The 26,406-nt window shown below is 32.3% G+C and overlaps 1 long non-coding RNA gene across 1 annotated transcript in view; it reads right to left on the reverse strand.

Annotated features, from left to right (window-relative positions):
• Window positions 1-26,406, reverse strand: part of LOC142241568 (uncharacterized) — a 337,909-nt gene that overhangs the window by 25,858 nt on the left and 285,645 nt on the right. The gene's annotated exons all lie outside the window — the stretch shown is intronic.

A 26,406-nucleotide genomic window follows, 5' to 3' on the forward strand; every position in this document is an offset into this window, starting at 1 on the left:
GCTCCGCAAGCCAAATCGGAGGATCGGTTTATATGGGGCCTATATATAATTATGGACCGATGTGAACCAACAGACGGACGGACGGACAGACATGCTCGGATCGACTCAGAATTTCACCACGACCCAGAATATATATACTTTATGGAGTCTTAGAGTAATATTTCGATGTGTTATAAACGGAATGACACCACATCCTATGGTGGAGGGTATAAAAATTATACACAAATTAAGCATACAGATTTACTAAATTTCGCACAAAATAGTTCATTATTTCTTTAAATTTGTAAATTTTACTACAAATGCATCCATCATGAACTTCGTATGTCACTAAAGACATTCTTGCAATTTTTAACTCCAATTTCTTCCTTCAAACTACAAAATTTTCTTTAACAAATGGAAAAAATTAATAATGTCTAGTAAATTTTCTTGAATTTGTCGAAAACTATTTACTTATTCTTGTGATACCGGCGTGATGCCAGCGTTTGTAATACTGTTTAGTTAAAATTTTCTAAAAACTTTTAAAATTTTCTAAAATTAACCAAAATTTTCTTCCTGGTGGGTTCACTGTTTTTTTCAGTGCAAGTTGGAAGGGACATCTTTTAAAAGTGTGTTTCTTGCTAAGATAAATTTGTAGTGCAAAAACATTTGTTACCGAATTGACATTGTTACTTTTGCTTGAAAGGTGTGTACACACCATAAAAATATAAAATAATTCCGGGCTATACATCAAAGTAGTGTCTCTTTGTGAATAAGATTCTTATTCATTTCTTTATTTTTCTGTGGCACGGAGTAGTAATGGGGTGGTTCACGAGTTGCTTTATTTTTATGCTATTGCAGTTTAAGTGTTGCTGCTTATGTTTTAAGCCTTTGTGAACTTCATGGCTGTGCTACAGTTATGATAATAAAAATTATATTTGCCATAAATGTACAAATAAAAGAGTGCAATTAAAATTTAAAGAAGAGTCAAGTTGTTTTATTTTTTTATTTTTTTATTATTTTGTTTTTGTTTTTTTTTTTTTTTGTTTTCATTCATTCATCAGGCTACTTACTCAGTCTGAGAGTCATTCTCTCATCCATTCAGGCAGCGAGTGACATTGTTTTCATCGTCCCCTTTTATTCCATTTTAATTGCGTTTATGGTTGCAGCCGTTTTGTAAATCGTAAATTAAGCATGATGAAAATGATAAATCACGGTCGTCGCTATGGTGAATAAACTCAACATAGAATCAAATATGTTTTCGGAAAGAAGGAATGATTCGGAAGGGTCATTTCTTCAAAAAAACATTATGTTATTTGTGTAGGAGTGACAACAATGTTTAAAGAAAATTTTGAAGAAACATTTCTACCTACCGCTGCATGTTGTTGTTGATTTATGGTGCATTTAAAATGTAAATAAAAAATGTCTTTTGTAAAGTTATAATCAATTTAAACTAAATATTTAACGAACGCAGAAATTTTAAATATTTTTATCTGACATGAAACGCAATTACTTTTAGCGTTAAAAAATGTAAAAAGAGTGTAAAAACCATCACACATGAAAAAGGAAGCTGTTTCATGGGAAACATTGAATGTACGCACCGACAAAAAAAAATCCGTTGTTAAAGTAAAGCTACATTTAAATTATATTTATTGCAAAAAAAGTATTTGTTTGTAATTACATTTTATTATTTTTTCGAAATTTTCGTTTTTTTAGTATATTTCAAATATTTTATAAACTAATTGTTGGTATAAGTGACAATGACCGTACACAAAAGAAAATTTTCGTACGATTCCCAAAAGTAGAAAGAGTGAACTACAGTATCGCCAAAATTCTCATATTTTGACGCAAATGATTTTCTTCAATAGTTCTAGTTATTCTTATACCCTTCGCCACTACTGTGGTACAGGGTATAACAAGTTTCTGCATTTTTATGTAACGCCAAGAAGGACCAGTCTAAAATCCACCGTTTAGTATACTGATCGTCTTAGAATTAAATTCTGAGTCGATTTAGCAATGTCCGCGGTGGATTATCCCTTCTCAGTAATGTTGGTGACTTTCTAAGTCTTTCGAATGGTGTCACTGCAATGTGGAACGTCGTTCGGACACGGCTATAAAAATTAGGTCTCTTGTCATTGAGCTTAACATAGCACTCAGTGATAAGGGAGAAGTTCACCACTGTGGTATCACAATAGACTGAATAGTCTAAGTGAGGCTGAAATATAGGGCTACCACTATACCTAACCTAATCTAGCGATGTCCGTCGGTTCATGTTCAGCTCGCAGTTTAGGCCGATCGTTCTCAAATTTGGCAAAAGGACTTATTTTGGAAAAACTCGGTTCAGATTCAGATATAGCTCTCATATATAGTTATCACCGACCTGGTAATAATTGGCGTGTTTATCAACCTACCTTCTTCAAATTGCGTACATCTGAATATTTTGCAAGCCCCGTAAAACTTGCTCCAATATTTATCTTTCGATTTACACTCTTATGATCACAGAGACTAAAGTTCTACTACACTGAAAAAAGCATACTCGGTTCCTAAGATTTTGTCTTTACTTTAAAAAATTTGGTATTGATTCCGAGCCAAAGAAGCGGAGAATACAAGTAAGGATACTTTTAAGACACAATTCTCTTTTAAATTTAGGTTTTGTGTACTTGCTTCTAGAAAGCAAATTTTAATTTTTCGCTTTCTCAGCTTTTTTTCTTCATATGCTATCAAAGTCCTTTAAAAACGAGTTAACGACAACTTTATTTTCCAAATTAAGACTCGACTTCCAGTAGAAATTATGCTATGTTTGAAGTAAAAAACTTCTTTAAAATAAAGTTTTGAAAAACATGTCCTATATTTGAACGATTTTTTGCTTTGTAGTCAAGATGCAAAAAGACAACAAATTTAAAGACAATTTCATTAAATTTAAAGAATTTTTCTAAAATATTAAAGTCAAGTTGACCTTAGCCTATAAATTTTTTCTTTAATGTTAAGATACCCATTTTTAAGTTAAATCACTTAATTATAAGGACAATGATGAAGGACATAATGAAGTCGTACATTGAAAAGTTTATCGACTTTTGGACAAGGAAAATAGCTTTATTTTAGAGAAATGCGTCTTCTATGCTACGCAAAATTTGTATTCGTATTTTAAAGACATGAAATCTTTGACCTCACGACAATATTTTTTTCAGTGTACAATTTACGTAAAACTTTACACAGGGAGTAGAATTAATATTCCTACATGCATACCTAATTTCGTTGAAATGGAATTGGATTTATATACAGCTCCAATAAATATCTTTCGCCCGATATACACTTATATGGCCCCAAAAACTAGACTTTTGCCCTGATTTGCTTCAAATTTGGCACAAGGTGTATAATTAATGTGCTTCGAATTGTTCTTCCGATTTGGGCAATTATGACCAAAATACCATTTACACGAAATTTCGTGATTATTTCCCCATAAGACATATCCTACTCGCTGTAATGCCACATTTTCCACAAGACGGTTGAGATTTAGATAAGACATGTGTAAATTTCGCCCCACTTGGCCAAATAATATCTTACAAACCACAATTTACCACCTATTGTGGCGAGATCTATCCAATATCCTTGTAAAATTGCCACTGCTAAGTAGCAAAATTTGAAAAATGCCTCAAATTTTCCGATACCTCTAATACATATCGATGTCCTCATTCCATAGTACGATAAGTCGACTTATCATTTTTTGATGGAGTTCCTTGTTTTTTATTCGGATTGATGTGAGTTGCATCCTGTCAAAAGTTCGAATTTATTGGACATTATCAAAAGTTATGGTCAATACTGTACGTAGTATGTGACAAAATTTTTAAAAACTTCCAATCCAAAAAGGTCAAAAGGCTTTTTTCGGTCTAAAGTGATCTATGTCATTTTTAGCCATGTTCTATTACGACTATTTTGAATTCGTACATACTAAAAAATCTACACCCATACAAAAATTGAAGAACGGCGTGGTCATTTCGAAACGATCCGTTCATGAAAGTGAACCAATACACATGTGTTGTCAAATTGAGAACAGATGGGATCAATCTGACAACGTAAAAATGACACCATACGTTGCATACCAGCGTTAATGATCTGAAAACGTAATGGTTACGACTTTATAAACAAAAGTAAAAAAAAGATTTCCGCTACTTTGACTCGAACCTGTGTTGCCTGCACGATACGCGTTAACAGTCGCCTTAACACATTGCAGCAACGGCGGAGTTGCCATAACATGGTCTAACGATTATTTTAATACTATTCATGGCCAAAGAAAAACGAATGCCGTGCATGAAATCGTTAACGACCGTGGACGAAATCGTGAACATTCCGTTTGGATTTTTTGTGAACGTTTCCATTTCATTTTGACAACGTCCGTTCACGATTGTGAAACGAAATTTGTTCTATTAGTGTACAATAAACATGATTTTAAGACCGAAAACAGTGAATTTATATCTTATACGGTTTTTAAAAAATTCCAACAAAAAACTTTGATTTTGTTTTCTGTAAAATTCACCTTTTAGACTTAGCGTACTTTGGAATGGAGACATCGATATGTATTGCCCGATAATCATAAATGTCATTTTGTCCAATTACATAGAAATGGTTTTAACTTAATATTTCCCATATTATTTACTTACACTGTGCTGCGCCCAGGGAGTTAGCCGATTTATATTTTAAGTCTAGAGATTTTGCATATGTTGCATAAATGCTCTCCTAATCGGTTCAGATTTAATTATTTTTATATGGGGGTATTAACCTTGAAGGAGTTGAAATGGTATTAAAAATTTCGGTCTAAATAGTGGTGAAGGTTATAATATAGTCGGGATCTTTAGAGTTTACTTTCTTCTTTTCTTTTATGAGAGGGTGTAATTTCGTGAGTTGTAGTTAAAAAGTAAAACAGGGCATTTTCCTGGTTTTAACTACGTTTTGTGGAAATCTCAAAAATTAGTTCAACGATGTAGTTTATTCTTGCTATAAAATAGTTTACTTTTTTCTGTGTATAATAGTAGAAAATGTGTAAATTACTGATACGTTTAGTAATAGAATCACTCGTATTGATTTTCTTTTTCACCGTAACAATTTTCATTTTGCAAACATATTAGTCTCTCACTTGTTTGCCAGTAGAACAATGTGTAGTCCTCCCTATCACGTACTCTAAATTTATCAATTTCTTGAGATTTTACCAACTCAAATTCATACTCCATTCCAACTCTATCGCGTTATTTGAATAATGGCCCAGACACAAGCTGTTATCTTCGTGATTCTAATTTTGGCGGCAAATCTTCATAAATTGCTATACATAGGCTGGTGTGTCTCGATTTTATTCCTCCGAGAGGGGGAAAACTAAATTTCCAATATATAATAGTAAATCTAAAGGCATACGTATGGGAGAACTACCTCAAATAGAGCACACCCATGCCATTTATAGTTTAACAATAAAAACGATTTTGTATTTAAGGCCAAGAGACTTTCATAGGGAGGATCATAAAATTTTTTACGACTTTTTAATGGACTTGGCTTGAAATACAAATGTGCGTATGCTCCCCATTGTCTGCTAATGATTCTGAGGCTGTGGTCTATGTAAGGAACCACAATTTATAATCGAAAATTGACGCACAACTTAAATGAATGCATTTCGCATATGCCATCATGCTGGCAATAATTTAGAATTTCGAACTAATTTTAGAAAAAAATTATACTTAGTGGCTTATACATTTTCTATTTGTTTGTTAAATAGTTGTTGGTTGCCTAGGAATAGGAGTGCCAGATAGTTTTTAACACAAATACAAAATGCAAATTTTGTGATTCATACAAAATATACGTTTAAAAATAAGTTTACTTGGATCCAACAATTTTGACCTTCACTGAAGAATGTTGATATTGATTCCGATCCAAAGATCCATTATGACAAAAATAAATATTTTTCGACAAATTCCAGAAAATTTGGTAGACGTAATTATAAAATTTTCACTTGTTAGATACATATTTCTGATATACAAATTTTTTACTCATGCAAAAATTGAACTAAAATGTCCACAATGCAATGCTAAAACAAGGCAAAAGTAATAATAATAAAGTATATCTTTTAACTAAAATTTACGAAGTTACACTCTTATAGACAACAAACTGGACTAAAAATAAAAAAATAATTGGCGCCTTATCATGACCATTTATATCATACATTTCATTCATTCTTACTATTTTTTGGAATCATACGAAAATTTTCTTTGACTTTAGCCCAGAGTGAACTTTATTTTAGTAAATGTTAACTAAAAGAGTTTTCTAATTGCTACTTGTTACAAATAAATTAATACTATTTGTCAAATTGAAGAAAATTTACTGTTGTTTAAGAAACTTTTATATGGTATGTTGAAGGAAACAATTGGATTTAATAATATATCTTTAGCGCAGTACGAAGTTGAAGACAGGTACAATTTTAGTAAAATTTACTGTTTTGAGTTACTTATGAACTCAAGTTATGCAAACTTCTCCCATTTTTGGAAAATATTAACTATTTTATAATACCCTAAACCACATAGTGGTCAGGGTATAGTACCTTTGATCTGCCAAAAATGTGCCTACCAGAAATATTGTTTTGATTTAGCTATAGCTCGTCCGATTTTCACAAATTTGGCCATAAAACCCATATTTATTAACCGATCTTACTCTAACTTGGCTTACTATAATCTTCTGTAGTACTGACTATATATGCAAAATATCATCCAAATCGGTTCGGATTTAGATGTAGCTCCCGATTTTCAAAAATTTGCCCCATAAAACCTTATTTTTGACCAAAGTGGCCTTATTTATTAACCGATCTCACTCAAATTTAGCACAAAGTAATAATCCAAATCGGTTCAGATTTAGATATGGCTCCCATATATGAAAAATTTACCCCTTATAACTTTATTTCTGACCATAATAGCTTTATGTATTACCCGATCATACTCTAGTTTAGGACAAGGTAACCTTCTATGGTATCAACCAAATCTGGAAAATATCATCAAAATCGGTTCAGATTCCGATATAGATCCCTTATTGTCTCAAATTTGGCCATAATACTCTTATTTATTAACCAATGTTGCTCAAATTTCATATGTATTCAAATGTGTGGTATTAACCGATCGTATTTAAACTTACATGTAGCTCTTACATAAATCTATTGCCCTACACTGAAAAAACAGTGAACCCACCAGGAAAGATAACTTTCGATTAATTTTAGAAAATTTTGAATTTTTTTAGAAAATTTTAACTAAACAGTATTACAAGCGCTGGCATCACTCCGATATGGTAAAAATAAGTAAATATTTTTCGACAAATTCAAGAAAATTTATTAGACATAACTAAGTTTTTGCACTTGTTAAAGAAAATTTTGTAGTTTTAAGAGAAATCTTGGAGTTCAAAATTGCAAGAATGTCTTTAGTGCCATACGAAGTTCATGATGAACACATTTTTGGTAAAATTTACAAATTTAAAGAAATAATGGACTATTTTGTGAGAAATACGAAATTAGGAAACCTTTATGCTTTATTTTTGTATAATTTTTTCCTGTGTTTTAGTTCATTTAACTAACGTACGCAAAAAATTATTTGAGTAGAGTAAACTTTTTCCAAACATAATGATTCTATGAACTAATATAGAGTTAAATTGGCTTTAGTGAAATAGAGAGTTCACTTTTTTTTGAGTGTATTTTCAGAAATTTGGATTTATTACCCACACTAATTGAGCGATTCCATCTTTTTTCATAATGGACTCAATATTAGTGGCCTAACTCAACTATAGCTCCTAATATCAGACATTTCTGTTCAAATTGTGATAAAAATTCCATAACCATGTACCCCTTAGGTTAGGTTAGGTGGCAGCCCGATGTATAAGGCTCACTTAGACTATTCAGTCCATTGTGATGCCACATTGGTGAACTTCTCTCTTAACATATCACTAAGTGCTGCCCGATTCCATGTTAAGCTCAATGACAAGGGACCTCCTTTTTATAGCCGAGTCCGAACAGCGTTCCACATTCCAGTAAAACCACTTAGAGAAGCTTTGAAACCCTCAGAAATGCCACCAGCATTACTGAGGTGGGATAATCAACCACTGAAAAACTTTTTGGTGTTCGGTCGAAGCAGGAATCGAACCCACGACCTTGTGTATGCAAGGCGGGCATGCTAACCATTGCACCACGGTGGCTCCTTAATTTTCTTAAATATGGAAATGCTGGTTTTCCCCAAACCTATACCATTGATACCCCACAGACAATGTTTACTAACTAATTCAGTAGGGGTGGTTTAGGGTATGATATAGTCGGCTCCGCCCGTCTTTCTACTTTACTCACTTGTTTTTTAGTAAAATTGTGCACTATACAACAACTTTAGTTCTTATTTTTAGTTCACGTCATTAAAGTTATCAAAAAAATATTCCAATGGGGAACGTTTGCTCACATTGGGCAAAATTTAACTAAAGTCAACTAATCTTCAAGTTTAGTTGGAATTAGAAGAAAATCTCGCGAAAATTTTTCCAAGTAAAGACTTAATTGAGTTTTAAAAAATATTCAATTAAAAATTTAATTGATTCAACAAATTTTTTTATTGAAACAAAAATCAATCACAAAAATTAATTGTATCAATTAATTTTTGTTTTCAATTAATTTTTTAATTGATACTATCGTTTCTGTGATTGAAGACATTTCAATTTAAAATTAAAAAAATCTCACGAAAATTGTTCCAATTAAAGACTTAATTGAGTTTTAAAAAATATTCAATTAAAAATTTAATTGATTCAACAATTTTTTTAGTTGAAAGAAAATCAATCACAAAAATTAATCGTATCAATTAACTATCTTCAATTAATTTTTTAATTGATACTATCATTTCTGTGATTCAATGAATTTCATGATTGAAGACAAAAGATATTTTGTGTGTGTATTGTCAGGCTTGTGTAGGTAGATGGGTATCTGGCATTTTCTTTTTAATAACTTAATAGTATCAATTCCCTAATCTTCTTGTCCAAAAAGTTGGAATAGATATTGTAATAATATTATAGTTTAAATAATTTGGACATAATATCAGCCTGCATTGATATCAGGCTAACATAAAAATAGTAAACATTTTTAGTGTACAGAACAAATTTCGTATTTTGAAGGAAAACTTTGAAGTTAGAAATTCAGTCCACTGTGATACCGCATTAATTAAATGACCTCAAGCCAACCTTTTTGTCCGGAAAATGCGTTTTCTGTTACGGTTTTTTTTTGGTGGGGGGGGGGGGGGGGTGGGTTTTGTCAAACCTGTATCACCAAAAACATTTTTTTTGGTACAAAATTTTTATTTTTCCAATAAAAGAGAATTATCTGTTAATGACAGTAAAAGCTAATTGGTTCTGTTGATAGTGTCTTTGCTTACAAACAGTATGACACGCGGATCGATTGTCCGTCTGTATAAAAGGTATAATTTGAAAAATTTATAATATCAAATAATTCCTTCTAAATTATTTATATTACAGGAAAAAGGCACTAACCTAAACTAACCACAAACTGTACAAGAGTTAACGTTTATCACAAAAAGTTGTAAACTTCTTAACTGTGAAAATCAAAGACATTTGTTTGTCTAAAAATTCATTTGGGAGGAAAAAATAGTTTTTGAGTGTCCTAAGTAAAAGATGCATTCGTTTTCTCAGCAAAAAATTTGGAAGTTCTTCCAAAGGCACAACTTTAAAAGCAATTGCAGAAGATGCACTTCCAATGATGGTATTTATTTTAACTACCCAGGAAGTTCTTTTAATTCATAACTTGGTTTTTCATGTTTTTAATGGGTTAATTTATTTTTTTTTTTCACATTGGTTAAAAACCGAGTAAGAATACATAAAATGGTACAAATCATTTAAATTTTGTCGAAAAAACTGTTAAATCCAATCTGAAAAAATTGTGAATTTTTGAAAATAATTGAGGTCAAACGTTTCCGACAAGCATTATAATCCATTAAAAAATATAAAAAAATTATAAAAATTATTTATTTGACAAAATATCACAGAATTTTTTAATTTACATCAAAAACATTGAATTCGGATCACACCTAAAGAATTGATGCAAATTCAGTGCAACGGCTGTTGAAATAGAGGACTTCCGTCCTATGACAAGCCCGTGTTAAATTCATCGCTTCTGCGTCAATTTTGTACCACTTCCGGATCCAAAAAGAACATTTTCATTTCTTTTTTGGCGACACTTTTTTGCTGGGTTTTAAAGAACAAATAAGTTTACAGTTGTTTCTCAATGTTAAATAATCATAATTATACACGACTCAAAAAGGTAATTAAAAAATATATGATTTGATTTTAAAGATAGTTGTGCTTAATTCAGTGTCCTAAAATATTAGGTCAATATTTTTTATCAGTGTATGAGGTGTTTGTTTGATTGAATAGATAAAACAACCATTCAAATCGGAAACGAAGAACCATAATACCAATCAAAAGACCAATTTAGCAAAATATCAAAAAAAATCAATAGTGAAGTTCGCATTGGTTTGTGAATAACTATTTGCGAATCTTATTAGCAAAATCATATTTCTGATCAGAACGGATACATATCACACAAAAATTTTTAATACAATTATTACGAAATACATAATTAAAAAATTCTCTAAAATCATCTGAAGAGAAGAAACATATATTCTTCTCATAAATATACAAAAATTTCGCTATTATTTTTATAGTCTACGATATAACCAAAAAAAAAAACAAATACATTTTTACTTGTAATAAACAGGGCGAATTTAAAATTGCAGCGAATACAATAATTGCATACCCCTAAATATTTGATGTGAAATGCACAGCAAAAACCACCCTCCCACCTAGTCACGAAAAGTATCTATTATTGGTATTTTGCAAAAACCGAAATGTTTTCTTCATTCTAATTAGAGTTACCGCAGCGCCCCCTGTAGGTCTATATGTGAAATGGTACACAGGTAGCAAGCAGTTATATGTGGATAGAACAGTTTTATAAGCTAAAGCAGTTATGAGTGGATAATGCAGTTTACACATAATCATCCCTTGTACAAAGTATTCTAACTTTATGTTAACATAAGTAACATAAGACCTTGTAGGAAGTTTTATAGCATTATGTTAACGTAAAATTGGTTTAATGCAATGGGTGTTAAAAAGAATGAGGAGGAAATACTTTTGTAACAATTTTCACTAATTATCAGCTCAAAAAGACAAATGCACCAAACACACATTTTATTTTAAATATATATTTTTAAATATATATGGAATGAAGATATCGAATATTGATAAATATTTTGTTTTACACAGTGAAAAAAAAATAACAGTGAAACCACCAGAAAGAAAAACTGGTTAATTTTAGAAAATTTAAATTATTTTAAAATTTTAACGAAGCAGTAGAGGTATGCGCGTGAGTGAAATTTCACTTACACTCACGCACATTCACGAAGTCAAATATTTATTCACGCACGATAAGTGGCGTAGCCACGCACATTCACGAAATGTAATTACGCACGCTCACGCACGAACTACTTTTACAGAGTCACGCTCACGCACGATTCACGACAATTCACGAGACTCACGACATTTTCCAACCGGGAATGAGGAAGGGTAACAAAATTCATAAATAAAATATAGTTCGACACCTAAATCAATTTTAATTAACATACGAGTAAGAATTAAATCTTGATTTTTTTCGTGAGCGTGATTTTGCATAAATTTTATTCACGCACATTCACGAACCGATTTTATTACTCACGCACGCTCACACACGACATATTTGTTTTAGTCCCATTCACGCACATTCACAAGAGTTACTTCAGATTTTATTCACGACTCACGTGATTCACGCGTGTCACGACAATTTCGTGTCACGCGCACACCTCTACTAAGCAGTATTACAAACGCTGATATCACGCCGATATCACAATTCGATCTAAGCATGTCCGTCCGTCTGTTGAAATCACGCTAACTTCCGAAAGAAACAAGCTATCGACTTGAAACTTGGCAAAAGCAGTTGTTATTGATGTAGGTAGGATGGTTTTGCAAATGGACCATATTGGACTACTTTTACGTATAACCCCCATATAAACCGACCCCGACATTTGGTTTGCGGAGCCTCATAGAGAAGCAAATTTCATCCGATCCGTTTGAAACTTGGTACGTGGTGTTACTATATGGTCTCTAACAATCATGCAAAAATTGGTTCATATCGGTCTATAATTATATATAGCCTCTTTATAAACCGATTCCCATATTTGACATCCGGAGCCTCTTGGAGGATCAAACTTAATCTGATCCGGTTGAAATTTGGTACGTGGTGTTAGTATATGGTCTCTAATAACCATGCAAGAATTGGTCCACATCGGTCCATAATTATATATAGCACCCATATAAACCGATCCCCATATTTGACCTCCGGAGCCTCTTGGAGGAGCAAAATTCATCCGATCCGGTTGAAACTCTCTATATGTTCTCTAACAACCATGCAAAAATTGGTCCATATCGGTCCATAATTATATATAGCCCCCATATAAACCGATCCCAGATTTGACCCCCGGAGCCTCTTGGAGAAGCAAATTTATTCCTATCTCTTTGAAATTTGGTACATGGTGTTAGTATATGGTCTATAACAACCATGCCAAAATTGGTCCATAATTATATATAGCCCTCATATAAACCGATCCCAGATTTGGTTTTGGAAGCCTCTTGAAGGAGAAAATTTCGGCCGATTCAGTTGAAATTTGGTACATTGTGATAGTATATGGACGCTAACAAACATGCCAAACTAGGTCCATTTCGGTCTATAGTTATATATAGCCCTCAGATAAATCGATCACCAATCACACAAAAGTTGGTCATATAAAGTGACCCCCACATTTCAATTCTGGCTCTTTAATTACAGCGCAATAGTCCATATCGGTTCATAACTATTTGTAGATTTACCTATATATACCTTGTTTTTCTGATATAAACTACATGTGGACTAACTTACAAGTTAACAAGAAAGTAAAGTAGAAAGTCGGGCGGGGCCGACTATATCATACCCTAAACCACCATTACAGACTTAGTAATCATAAGCATTTGTGGGGTAACATATAGGTCTGGGAGATAAACCGCAGTTGCATATTTAAGAAAATTAAGGGGTACATGTCTATGGGTGCTTTGTGTCAATCTGACTATAGCTCATAGTCAATGTTGCCAGGGAAAATGTTCGGTTTACCCTACAAGGACAAAAAAAGTTCCCTACTTTCCCATACATTCCCAAACAATTTTCCCTACTATATTTTTCGTTAAATTTAAAAAATTTTACAAAACAAAAATGCTTCTAAGTACTTTATTATCTTAAAACATGAATATGCAACGTATATAACTTAGAATATAAATTTGTATTACCACCACGGTTGCCACAGTTGGCAGAATTCTACCAAAATTAGTAATCTTTTTTGTTAAATCTCTATAAAAATAAAATTTTGGAAAAAGTTTCTATAAACAAATAAAATTTTGACAATAAATTCTATAGAAATAACATTTTGAGAAAAAATTACACAGAAATAAAATTTTGAGAAAATTTTTTATAGAAATAAAAAAAATTGTATTTCTATAGAAATAAAAAATTTCTATAGAAATACAATTTTGACAAAATGTTCTATAGAAATAAAATGTTGACAAAAATTTCTACAGGAATAAAGTTTACCACACATTGTTAAAGATCAAGCCATGCCGGCTTCTAATTTCCTCCTCTAGAGCCACCAAAATGTAAAAATTATTACAAATTGTGTTGAGTGAAAATGTCCTACGTTGTGGCCCTACGTCACTACAAGACGCTAAATATTAGAAAAAGCCCTACATATAGGGAATTTCCCCTATTTCTAGCAACACTGGCTGTGTTGATATTGCGCCTACGGAGTTAGTATCCCACTAATATTGAGCCCATTATTAAAAAAGAGAAAATCGTTATATTAGTGTGGGTAATAAATACAAATTTGTAAAAATCGAGCAATATTCTTATGTAAGAGCTTCAAGTACGTATAAATACGATCGGCTAGTACATCAAAATTTGAAATTTGAGTAACATTGGTTAATAAATAAGGGTACTATGGCCAAATTTGGGAAATCGAGCGATGTATTTATATGGAAGCTATATCTAAATCTGAACCAATTTGCATAATATTTTTCGGGTTTGATTAATACCACAAAAGGTTACCTTGTGCAAGATTTGAGTAAGATCAGTTACGAAATGAGACCTGTATGGTCAAACATAAGGTTATAAGGGCGAATTTTTCAAAATCGAGCGATACATATATGGGAGCTATATCTAAATTTGAACCGATTTCGATGAAATTCTGCACATATGGTTAGTACTATAGAGGACTGGATCTAGCCAACTTTTAGTAATATCGGTTAATAAATAAGGGTTCTATGGCCAAATTTGGGGAAATCGGGCTATACATATATATATATGGAAGCTATATCTAAATCTGAACCGATTTCGATGATTTTTTGTACATATAGTTAGTGCTATAGAAGACTACATTTAGCCAAATTTGGGTAAGATCGGTTGATAAATAAGTGTTTTATGGCCAAATTTAGAAAAATCGGGCGGTACATATATATGGGAGCTATATCTAAATCTGAACCGATTTCGATGATTTTTTGCACATACAGTTAGTGCTATAGAAGATTATATTTAGCCAACTTTGAGTAAGATCGGTTGATAAATAAAGGTTTTGTGGCCAAATTTGGGGAAATCGGACGATACATATATATGTGAGCTATATCTAAATCTGAACCGATTTGGATGAAATTTTGCAGACTTGAAGGATGATGGAAAAGATTACTTTTTGCCAAATTTGGTGACGATCCGTTTGAAAAAACGCGCAACGTGACCCCATTTGTCGAAATCGGGCGACAAATGGGGTCTAAAAAGTTTTAGGGTATAAAAAGTTTTAAGATACGTTGCCATCGGTAAGTATTACCACATCCCAAGTAATTCGATTGTGGATGACAGTCTTTCGTAGAAGTTTCTACGCAATCCATAGTGGAGGGTACTTAAGATTCGGACTGGCAGAACTTACGGCCGTATATACTTGTTTCACATGGTACAGTAAATTTTGTAGTTTTAAGAAAAAAAAATAGATTTCAAAATTGCAAGAATGTCTTTAGTGCTATACAAAGTTCAAAATGAGCGTATTTGTAGTAAAATTTACAAATTCAGAGAAATAATGAACTACTTTGTGAGAAGTACAAATTTAGTAAATCTTTAAGCTTTAAGACTTTTTGGTCCTCTTGGAAGAGCATATTTCGTGCGATCCGGCCAACGACTGGTACGTGATGTATGTATATGGCTTCTAACAATCATGCCAATAAACTAATTCCCAGAATTGACTTCCGAATCCTATGGAAGGACCAGGTGCCCTCTAGCCACCATGTAAAGGTTAAAGGTTAAAAAAAAAACTTGGTACAAATCAGTTCATAATTTTAAATATATGCATATTTTTCTTAAATAAGATGTGCTTATATCTGTTATCACCTCTATATAAACCGATCAAGAATAAAAGTGGCTTATATAGGTAACACTACCCAACAAAAACTCTCATTACCCGGTAATCTTGTAGGTAATCCCAATCAAAAAGATATAACCACTTATAAATTGGAATCGCTTCGGATTACATTTACATACGCATGTCCTACGAGGAAAGTACTTCACCCCAAGCATACCTTCGGCCATGAAATAAGTAGTGCATTTAGAGCATATGTTCACCTAATATGTAATCACTTAATTGGAGATATACAAAAGTTTGTAAAATAACCACTTATTGACTCTGGTAACAAAATCTCGAAAGTAATGACTTCACTCGCCGATTACATTGGATTACAATACTTGTGTAGGAACGAATATTGTGGAAATAGAAAATCAAAAAAATTATATAGTTGTCTTTAATGAGATGTTTAAAATTAAATTGGATTAAAGACCGATGGTATCTTGTAGAGGTGTACACGTGACACGAAATTGTCGTAACTCACGAAAATTTTCGTGATTCGTGCGTGAGCCGCGAGTCACGCTCATGACAACAGCGTGAGTGTGCGTGATCGTGATTAACAAACCAAAATGTCGTGCGTGAGCGTGAGTCACGAAAATAATATATTCATGAGTCACCAACATAAAACGCTTAAGAGTTAAATTCAATTACAATTTCAGTGACACCTGAGATGTTAAGAGTTTAATAACACTCTCGATTTTAATAATGCTCATGTTTTCAGACACTTCGGTAAGGTAAATTAATCATATAATTATTCGTGAGTCACGATATTTTTCAGTCGTGAGTGTGCGTGAATAAACTATTACTCACGTGCACACCTCTAGTATCTTGTTATTTTCTTATAAGAAAAGTAATTTCTTTCGACTTGCGATTCCGAATATTAGAACATGGGGTAATATATTCATCTAAGTAACACGAACTAAATTCACACTTAAAATGGAAATAAAAATTGGTTGTTTAAGGGAGTTGGATTCGTGGAATACTTTATAATATACCTAATAAAGTATTTATTTAATATATAATATGGTTAGGTTATGTATTTGAAACACAATTATTATGAAATATTTATGTAGAATACACCTAAATGAAAAATCTTCAGAATTACCGTTACATTACATATTCTTTTTCATATCATTTTTATATTTTATTAAGTTATTAACAGTCAACTGCATTACATTTTGAGAATTATCAAATATTACCGGGAAGTATTTATTATTGTCATTATATGTTAGTCATTATAACTCACCGCAATGTAATGCAAGGTGTAATGACACTTTTACTACTGGTAATGCAAATTGTAATGAGATGTGGTTACCTAGTTTTTGCTGGGTAGTTTACACTGAAAATGTACATTTGATGAGAGGTGACTTTTCCTATGTATTTTGATCTGCTGAATTTGAAAAAAAATTTAAACAATTTTTTATAGAACCGTTTTTGAGATATCCCGTTATTTTTAGTTTTTCGCTATTTTTCACTAAACAAATTATATCTCGAGTTGGAAATGTCCGATTATATCGTTGTTGGTAATTAAATGAAATGTATTGAGATGACCAATAATCGTGTATAATTGGATTTGTGATAAGTTAAGTGGTTCAAAAAATATCGATGCAAAAAAGGCAAATTTTCAAAAAAGAAAGAATGTTTCGAATTCAGCAGATCAAAATACATCAGAAAAGTCACCTCTCATCAAATGTACATGAAAAAATTGTATTTTGTAAATTAGTGTAATTATTCCTCCTTTTTTATTTGGCTAAGACCATATCAACTAAATTACAATATAGTAGACAATTTTAAGAAGACTTAAGATACCTTGCCATCGGCAACTGTTACCACAATCCAAGTTATTCGAGTATTAGATTTGTTCTAATTGGATACCTTTGGCACGAATTATGGCTTTCAAACGTTTAACAAAGCCACTACACCCTGCACGAAAGTATCTCCATGTTAGTTTAGCATACTCCGCCGTGAATCGCCGTCTTGATACTTTCGTACACTGAAAAAACAGTGAACCCACCAGGAAGAAAACTTTTGGTTAATTTTAGAAAAATTTGAATATTTTTAGAAAAATTTTACTAAACAGTATTACAAACGCTGGCAACTCGCCGATATCACAAAAATAAGTAAATATTTTACAAATTCAAGAAAATTTATTAGAAATAATTAATTTTTTCACTTGTTAAAGAAAATGTTGTAGTTTGAAAGAAAAAATAGTAGTTCAAAATTGCAAGAATGTCTTTAGTGACATACAAAGTTCATGATGGACGCATTTGTAGTAAAAGTTACAAATTTAGTAAATCTTTATGCTTAATTTGTGTATAATTTTTCCACCTTTTTTAGTTAATTTAACTAAATTACGCAAACAATTATTAGAGTGAAAGAAACTTTCTACAAACATAATAATTCCATGAACAAAAATAAAGTTAAATTAGCTTTAGTGAAATAGAGAGTTCACTTTTGTTTGAGTGTGCATGCATCTTCCAATTTGTACAAAGTTTTGTCATATTAACCTTATTAATTGCCGAATTCCTCTGTTTTTTATAACCCGGTCAATATGGTTGTCTTCGAGATTCGCAGGCTAGGCTTAGAGTATTATCTGCCCGACATTAGTTCTGTCTTAGTTGTTTTATTTTAAAAAATCGGGAGTGTATTTTTATGTATTTGTAAATAATCATTCTGAATCCCCGTTTCTGACCCATTGGTTTAACATAATTAATATTTAATTTGAATTAGTTTATTTTAATTTAAGTTTAGTCCATTTGAATTTAATTTACCTCTCATATTAAGTGATATTTTATGCGAAATATCTTTAAAAAAAATTGTCCTCAATTTTCCTGTTACTCCATACTAAAAACAAAAAAATGCATTTTAAGCTCACGAATGAATTGGTAGTCACAAAGAATGCAATTCCTAATAATCTCGATTGTGGTTTCTTGTGCTATGTCTAAGCCTGCCCAGAATGTTATTGAAATTCTTGTATGAATGCAACTAGAATTTCTTGGTCATTTGTAGATAAGAAAGAGCCATCAACATCAACATTGTTGCAAGAAGGAAATCAAGCAAACAGACGTGTGCAATGGTAATGACCATAAAACTGTCTGGCAGTTTTTCAAAATTATGTTGAGTTGATGTCAGTTGGGTTGTCCCCAGTTCATTAAAGGCGAACATTGTCACCATAATTGGTAAAAAATTATAGAGAAAAAAAAACTAACCAAAAAACATTTGAGCTTAGATTGCAAAGGGCCTTAAGAACAAGTAACTGTAATTTGCAAAGCTTAAATCTTTGTTAGAATGGATAAAATCAGAGCTACAACAAAATTATATATCACACATGTATGGTAAAACATTAAGAAAAAAGTTTTCTCTATTGAATGATCAATAAACCAATTTCTTTTCTAAACTTTACATACAAAAAATGTTCGCACTTATGTTCATTTCACCTCATATTCACCTGTCGTGGAAAAATGTCCAAAAGACAGTGTTTAAACCATGGACACACTGCAAAAAAACAATATTGGCGTAAGGTCAACGATACATGTCATTAAACTACGAATGCGAACTTTGCTTAGCACAGAAAACGCATTTCTCTGGGTTTTGATTGCACATAAAGAGACAAACGAATAAATTATAAATTGTTTCCTAGAATCAATTATGCAAAACTCAAATTTAAAAGAGAATTGTGTCTTAAAGGTATTTAACTTCAAATCTCCGCTTCTTTGCACGGAATCAATATTATTATAGTGCCAAAATTTAAGCTTAAATGTTTCAGGGTTAAGAAAATATCGCGAAACGAAAATTTAAGAATATCGGAAAATGAGCGAAAATCTTTGGAACCGGGTATACTTTTTTTGTTAGTGCAGACAACCATTTCGGCTGTAGACCAGGGATATTTCAACAGGAATCAGCAGGATCGCACTCAGCACGTGTCAACCAAAAATGTCTTCTTTTCTACTGAAAAATGCCCAAAAAGTTCTCCGCATCCCAATCCAATAGACTTTTGCCCCAGGTGCTTTTGGGAGAGTAAGGTTGACACGAAAAAATACCAAAATATCAAGACGACGCTTCGCCGAGAATGGGTCAAATACCACTGATCCAGTTTGGTGCAGCGAGCGATAGCTTTTTTGGCTATTTGAAGTTTATATTACGTGCCAAAGGTAGCCAATTTAAAAAAATCTAGGCTGATACTAGACAAATATAAAAACAATCTGGCGCTTTACATTGCTCCATTATATATCAGCCACCCTGTAGTGGCTTGTAAGTGTGCAAGAAAATTATGAAATAACGCCTTCATTTGAAATGGAAAATCTGTTGATTTTTGCAGTGCACTTTCTGTATCCTCAAGTAGTGAAATCGGTATATATGGATGCCTTACCAAATGAACCGATAAAAACTAAATCCTATTACAAGTTTTTGTGGGACTTAAATACCAGTATATTTACAATTTCAGAATCTAGACCCCAAATCGGAGGGCCATCTACACGGCCCACCTACACCCTCAAAAAAAAATCGCTTCTGTAACATATACCCCAAACACATTTTGCTTCAAGCATATATATTTTCAGGATTGGTCCAAACAAAATATTGTTTGTATTGTTCAAACATATTATGTTTCACCTTAGGGCACACACTGGTAGAAAAATATTTTAATGAAATTTTTTTGTGTGGATATATTTTTAAGGCGCCAATTGTTTACTTCCATTATTTTACTTTCAACATATTCTATAGGTCTCTTTATCTACACACATGGATGTTTATAGGCTATTTCTAAATTAATATATGTTTGCATCTAAGCCTATTATATTTACAAACAGTTTATGTCCCAAACGTAATATGTTCTGACATATTAACATATATATCCCAAACATGTTGTGCTAGTTTATGAACATTATATGCTTGCACTTAAAAATATTGTGCTAAAAAATTTGAGTTCCAAACATATAATTTTTACACCCAAACATATGAAAAACAGTCTTTTTTGTCTGTGTATATATGGTCCTAAAAACCCTCTAGATTTCCAAATTCAGGCAAAATTTATAAAAACTATGGATTCAAGAAGCCCAAGAAATAAAATCGGGAGATCGCTTTACATGAGGGCTATATCAAAACATGGACCGACATAGCCCATCTGCGAACTTGATCTGCCTGCTGGCAAAAGACGAGTTTGTGCAAAATTTCAGCACGATTGCTTCATTATTGAAGACTGTAGCTGATAATAACAGACAGACATACGACCATGGTTAAATCGCCTTAGAATTTCTCCCTGATCAAGAATATATATACTTTCTACAGTCGGAAATCGATATTTCGATGTTTTACAAACGGAATGACAAAGTTATTATACCCCCATCACTATTCTATGGTGGTGGGTATAATAGGTTAGGTTAGGTGACAGCCCGAAGTATCAGGCTCACTTAGACTATTCCATTCCATTGTTATACAACATTGGTGAACTTCTCTCTTATCACTGACCGATTCCATCTTAAGCTCAATGACAAGCGACCTCCCTTTTTATAGCCGAGTCTGAACGGAGTTCCACATTGCAGTGAAACCACTTAGAGGAGCTGTGAAACACTCAGATATGTCACCATCATTACTGAGGTGGGATAATCCACCGCTGAAAAAGTTTTTGGTGTTCGGTCGAAGCAGGAATCGAACCCACGACTTTGCACTGTTAGAAAAATATGTTTTTCATATGGTCCGATATAAACAAAATGTGTTTCGGGCACAATTTTTAAACACAATATATTTAAGTGCAAACATGTAATGTTCCTAAACTAGCATTAAATGTTTGTGACACATATGTTAATATGTTAGAATATATTATGTTTAGGGCAAGAATGTTTCATAAAAATAATATGTGTAAACATATATAAATTCACAAATTTCGAGTAAACATATATATGTTGTGATATTTTATTCAGGGAGCGACAGAGACAGAGAGAGTATAGAGAAAGAATCCGGGAGGGTGACGAAAGATATCAACATAACACAGCGAGAGAATCCAAAGAGAGCAATATTTTGAAACTGCTTGTATGTTATGTTGTTTCGGAAAACTGTTTTACGTGTTCATTTGTTTTGGCTATGCGCTTGGCATGTTAATAAGGTTTCGCCAAAGTTGGATATGCTTAAGTCTAAATATTATTTAATTTGAACATCAAATTGCGTATTCGAAGTAAACAGAGTAGACATTCGGAACCAGGAGAATAGACATTAAAAAAAACAGCACGTGTTTTTGCCTTGAGAGCAGCAATTTAAGTATGTGTGGACATGTGTTTTGTTTATCATTTTGGCATTATGGGCACATTTTTTTTTTTGGTTCGCGTACGACGAGTAAGTCAAAATATTTTATACCAAAACCATTATTTCGTTACAAAATTGTTAGTTTTGCAATTAAAAAAATAATATTTTATCAAAAAGCTCAGTCCATTTCGTTTATATCAAGCACTGTTTTTTTCTGACTGTAAACCTTTAATAACACACATTTAGAAGCTTCATTGTAAAAATTTAATTTAATGATAAATATAAATACAAAAATAAAAAAAATTGGTGTTCGGTCGGAGCAGGGATTGAACCCAGGACCCTTAGCATGCAAGGCGGACATGCTAACCACTGCTCCACGTGGCCAACAAATATATGTTTCTGTTGAATAATATTTTGTTTGAATCGCCTCGTGGGCGCTGCAATCTATGCTATATAAATGTAACTTATAACGATGATTGTCTATTGGTGACTATAACAGCTACGTAGCTACGAACATGGATCCCGGTTCGATTCTCCGTCCAGGCGAAATGTAAAATTTAAAAAAAAAATTTAAAATTGAATAACTTCTTCAACATTATTTGTATTACAGAAAAAGGTGCCAAGAACTAAACAATTTCTCGGAAGTGAAAATTATGTAAGGGAATGAGCACAATCTTCTTGGGGAGAAAATTCTTCCAAGCATATACTATTTTTGGGCTCAAAATGCTTCCAAACATATAATATGTTCACATAAAATAAATATAATAATGTTTCGGCAATATCCAATAATATATGTGCTTCCTGCAAAATATGTTTGGAACATATGTTAAAGAAGCGATTTTTTTTAGGGTGTATGAAAGGCGGACATGCTAACCATTGCACCACGGTGGCTCGCAGTGGGTATAATAAAAAAGTAAAGTGGTGAAAAATTTTTGTTTTTTTTTTAATTTTTTAAATTTCATAGTGCAAATGAACTTCTAAGGCACAACTTCTAATGCAATGCAGAGGATTCAAAAACGAAGCACTTCCATTATGTGACAAGCTGCTGCAAAATTTAATGGAGATAATCCAAATATGCACTATTTTCGGATCACAAGTTTGGGATCCAAACTTTTTCGCTGGGATTGAATACCCTTAAAAACCGCATCTGTAAGATATACTCCCAAACATATTCTGTGTAAACCATATATATTTTCAGAATTTGTGTAAACATAAAATTGTTTGTATTGTGCAAACATATAATATTTCACCATAAGCATATCTTTTTTTAAGGCTCCGAAAACAAAATTGAGGCCAAAGATTTCATGTCCTTAAAATGCGAATGCAAATTTTGCTTAGCGTAGAAGACGCATTTCTCAAATATAAAGATTTTTTCCTTGTCCAAAAGTCGATAAACATTTCAATGAAGTCGTGTTGTCCTTACAATTAAGTGATTGGTCTTAAAAATGGGTAGCATAACATGAAAGAATTTTTTTTGGGCTAAAGTCAACTTGTCGTTAATAATTCAGAAAAATTCTATAAAATCAATGAAATTTTCTTTCAACTTGTTGTCTTTTTGCATCTTGACCACAAAGCAAAAAGTCGTTCAAAAATAGGACATGTTTTTCAACACTTTATTTTACACCCATGTTCGGGTATCCACTTCACTTCCACTATTCACGTCAAATCCACGAACGTGAAAATTTGGTGTTCTTAATTCCACGTTCCTTTTTAACTTTTCTGTAACCAGCTGGGTTGCACAAATCACCCAAAAATTCACTAAGGCGGAAATCAAAATAAGTGAAATCAATAGACTTATTTTAATTTATTATTTTTTAATTAAAAATGACGCAGTTTTAATAAAACTCATGTATTAAATATAAAACTTTTCAAATTTTTTACGGGAGTACTTTTTTTAACCGGAAATACACCCATCTTGGACATAATTCAACTTTCACCAAGACTTTCGCAAGTGAATTGATTTCACGAACATTCCGGTGAAAGTGGATTGTAGGACACGAAAATCGTGGAATTGATTCACATTCACCTGAATGTGGATGTTTTTTACTTGAAACATAGCATAATTTCTACTGGAAGTCGTGTCTAAATTTGGAAAATAAAGTTGTCGTTAACGCTAACTTAAAGGACTTTGATAGCATATGAAGAGAAACAACTGAAAAAGCGAAAAATTAAAATTTGCTTCCTAGAGTCAAATACACAAAACCCAAATTTAAAAGAGAATTATGTCTTAAAAGTATCCTTACTTGAATTCTCCGCTTCTTTGGCTCGGAATCAATACCAAAATTGTTAAAGTAAAGACAATACCTTTGGGACCGGGCATGCTTTTTTTCAGTGCACATAAAAATATGTCTCTCAAGCAAAGTATAATATGCTCTCATTTGATTCTCTCACTATGTTACGTTGATGTCTTTCGTTATCTATTTATGTCTGTCTGTTTACATTTATCTTGTTCCTCTATTCTCTCTTGCCCTATCGGACGTTTCTAAACATATATAAGTTCATAAAAAATTTTTTAATTTCCTATATTTTTGCATCTAAAGTCATTATATTTAAGAAATTGTGATGTCCCAAACATAATATGTTCTAACACTGAAAAAAATATTGTCGTGAGGTCAAAGATTTCGTGTCTTTAAAATACGAATGCAAATTTTGCTTAGCATAGAAGACGTCTTTCTCTAATATAAAGTTTTTTTCCTTGTCCAAAAGTCGATAAACTTTTCAATGAAGTCGTATTGCCCTTATAATTAAGTGATTTGAATTAAAAATGGGTATCATAACATGAAAGAAAAAATGTTTGGGCTAAGGTCAACTTGACTTTAATAATTCAGAAATATTCTTTAGATTTAATGAAATTTTCTTTAAATTAGTTGTCTTTTTGTATCTTGACTACAAAGCAAAAAATCGTTCAAATATAGGATATGTTTTTCAAAACTTTATTTTAAAGAAGTTTTTTACTTGAAACATAGCATAATTTCTACTGGAAGTCGAGTCTTAATTTGGAAAATAAAGTTGTCGTTAACTCGTTTTTAAAGGACTTTGATAGCATATGAAGAAAAAAAGATGAGAAAACGAAAAATTAAAATTTGCTTCCTAGAAGCAAGTACACAAAACCCAAATTTAAAAGAGAATTGTGTCTTAAAAGTATCCTTACTTGTATTCTCCGCTTCTTTGGCTCGGAATCAATACCAAATTTTTTAAAGTAAAGACAAAATCTTTGGAACCGGGCATGCTTTTTTTTCAGTGAACATATTAACATATATGTACCAGAACTGTTCTACTAGTTTACGAACATTATATGTTTGCATTTAAAAATAATGCACTAAAGAATTAAGTTCTGAACATATAAAAATAAAATAAAACAGTTATATGTACGAGGGCGGTTCGGAAACTTCTTAGCCTATCAATGAAAGAGAATAGTTAGTTTTTCAAAAATATACTTAGTCCAATACAATACACTTAGTCCAACGTTTTTCTAGCAATTCTATCCCTTGATTAAAATAGTTTTCAAAATAGTGGTTTACAACTGTAATTGCATCTTCATTTGATGCCAAACGCTTGCCAGTAAGGAATTTTTTTAGATTTGGGAACAAGTAAAAGTCACTGGGAGGTAAATCAGGAGAATAAGGTAGGTGGTCAAGCAACTCGTACTTTAATTCGTTGATTTTTGCCATTGTTAAAACACTCTTGTGCGCTGGTGCGTTGTCTTAATGAACAATCATTTTTTTGTGTTATAAGCCAGGACGTTTTTCTCGAATTTTTACATTTAGTTGATCCAAAAGGTTGCAATAGTACTCTGAATTTATTGTTTTACCCCTTTGCAGATAGTCAATCAATAAAATACCTTTGAATACCAAAAAACCGTTGACATAACCTTACCAGCCGATTGAATTGTTTTTGCCTTCTTTGGGGCACTTCATCCAGCTTCAGTCCATTGTTTGGATTGTTCTTTTGTCTCTGGAGTATAGTGGTGGATCCATGTCTCATCAAGAGTTATGAAACGACGCTTAAAATCCATTTTATTTCGCTTAAAACGATCCAAACAAGCTTGAGAAATGTTCATTCTTATGCGTTTTTGATCGACTGTTAACAAATGCGGCACATATCTTGCAGAAAGCTTTTTCATCTGTAGTTCTTCATGCAAAATTAAACGGACTCGATCATTTGAGATGCCCATGATATTAGCAATTTCACGCACTCATCATGCACTTTGGCTACAATTTCTGTTGTTGTTGCTGTTTTTGGACGTCCACTACGTGGTTCATCTTCAATGCTTGTAAGACCACGTTTAAATTCTGCAACCCTATTTTTTACTGTTGCATATGAAGCAGCCCTTTCACCTAACACATTCACCATATCATTAGGAATTTCTTGTCCCTATCAACCTTTTTTATGTAAATATTTAATGACAAGACGCATTTCTAATTTTTCCATTGTAAAAAAATTGCGGATGCGTCTTTTTTGAACACCTGTTTCTATATGAAGGAGTTGCCAGATCGAAACAAAATTTAACATGCGTTCATAACAGAGATGGAAGTTTCCAAAACACTTAACTTTTTTCTGTTTATACTGAGCTTTTTGTGCTAGGCTAAGAAGTTTCCGAACTGCCCTCGTATATAATATAAAAACAGACTTTGTCGTCCGT

This window comes from Haematobia irritans, chromosome 1 (genome assembly GCF_050003625.1).
Source record: "Haematobia irritans isolate KBUSLIRL chromosome 1, ASM5000362v1, whole genome shotgun sequence".
NCBI classification, from domain to species: domain Eukaryota; kingdom Metazoa; phylum Arthropoda; class Insecta; order Diptera; family Muscidae; genus Haematobia; species Haematobia irritans.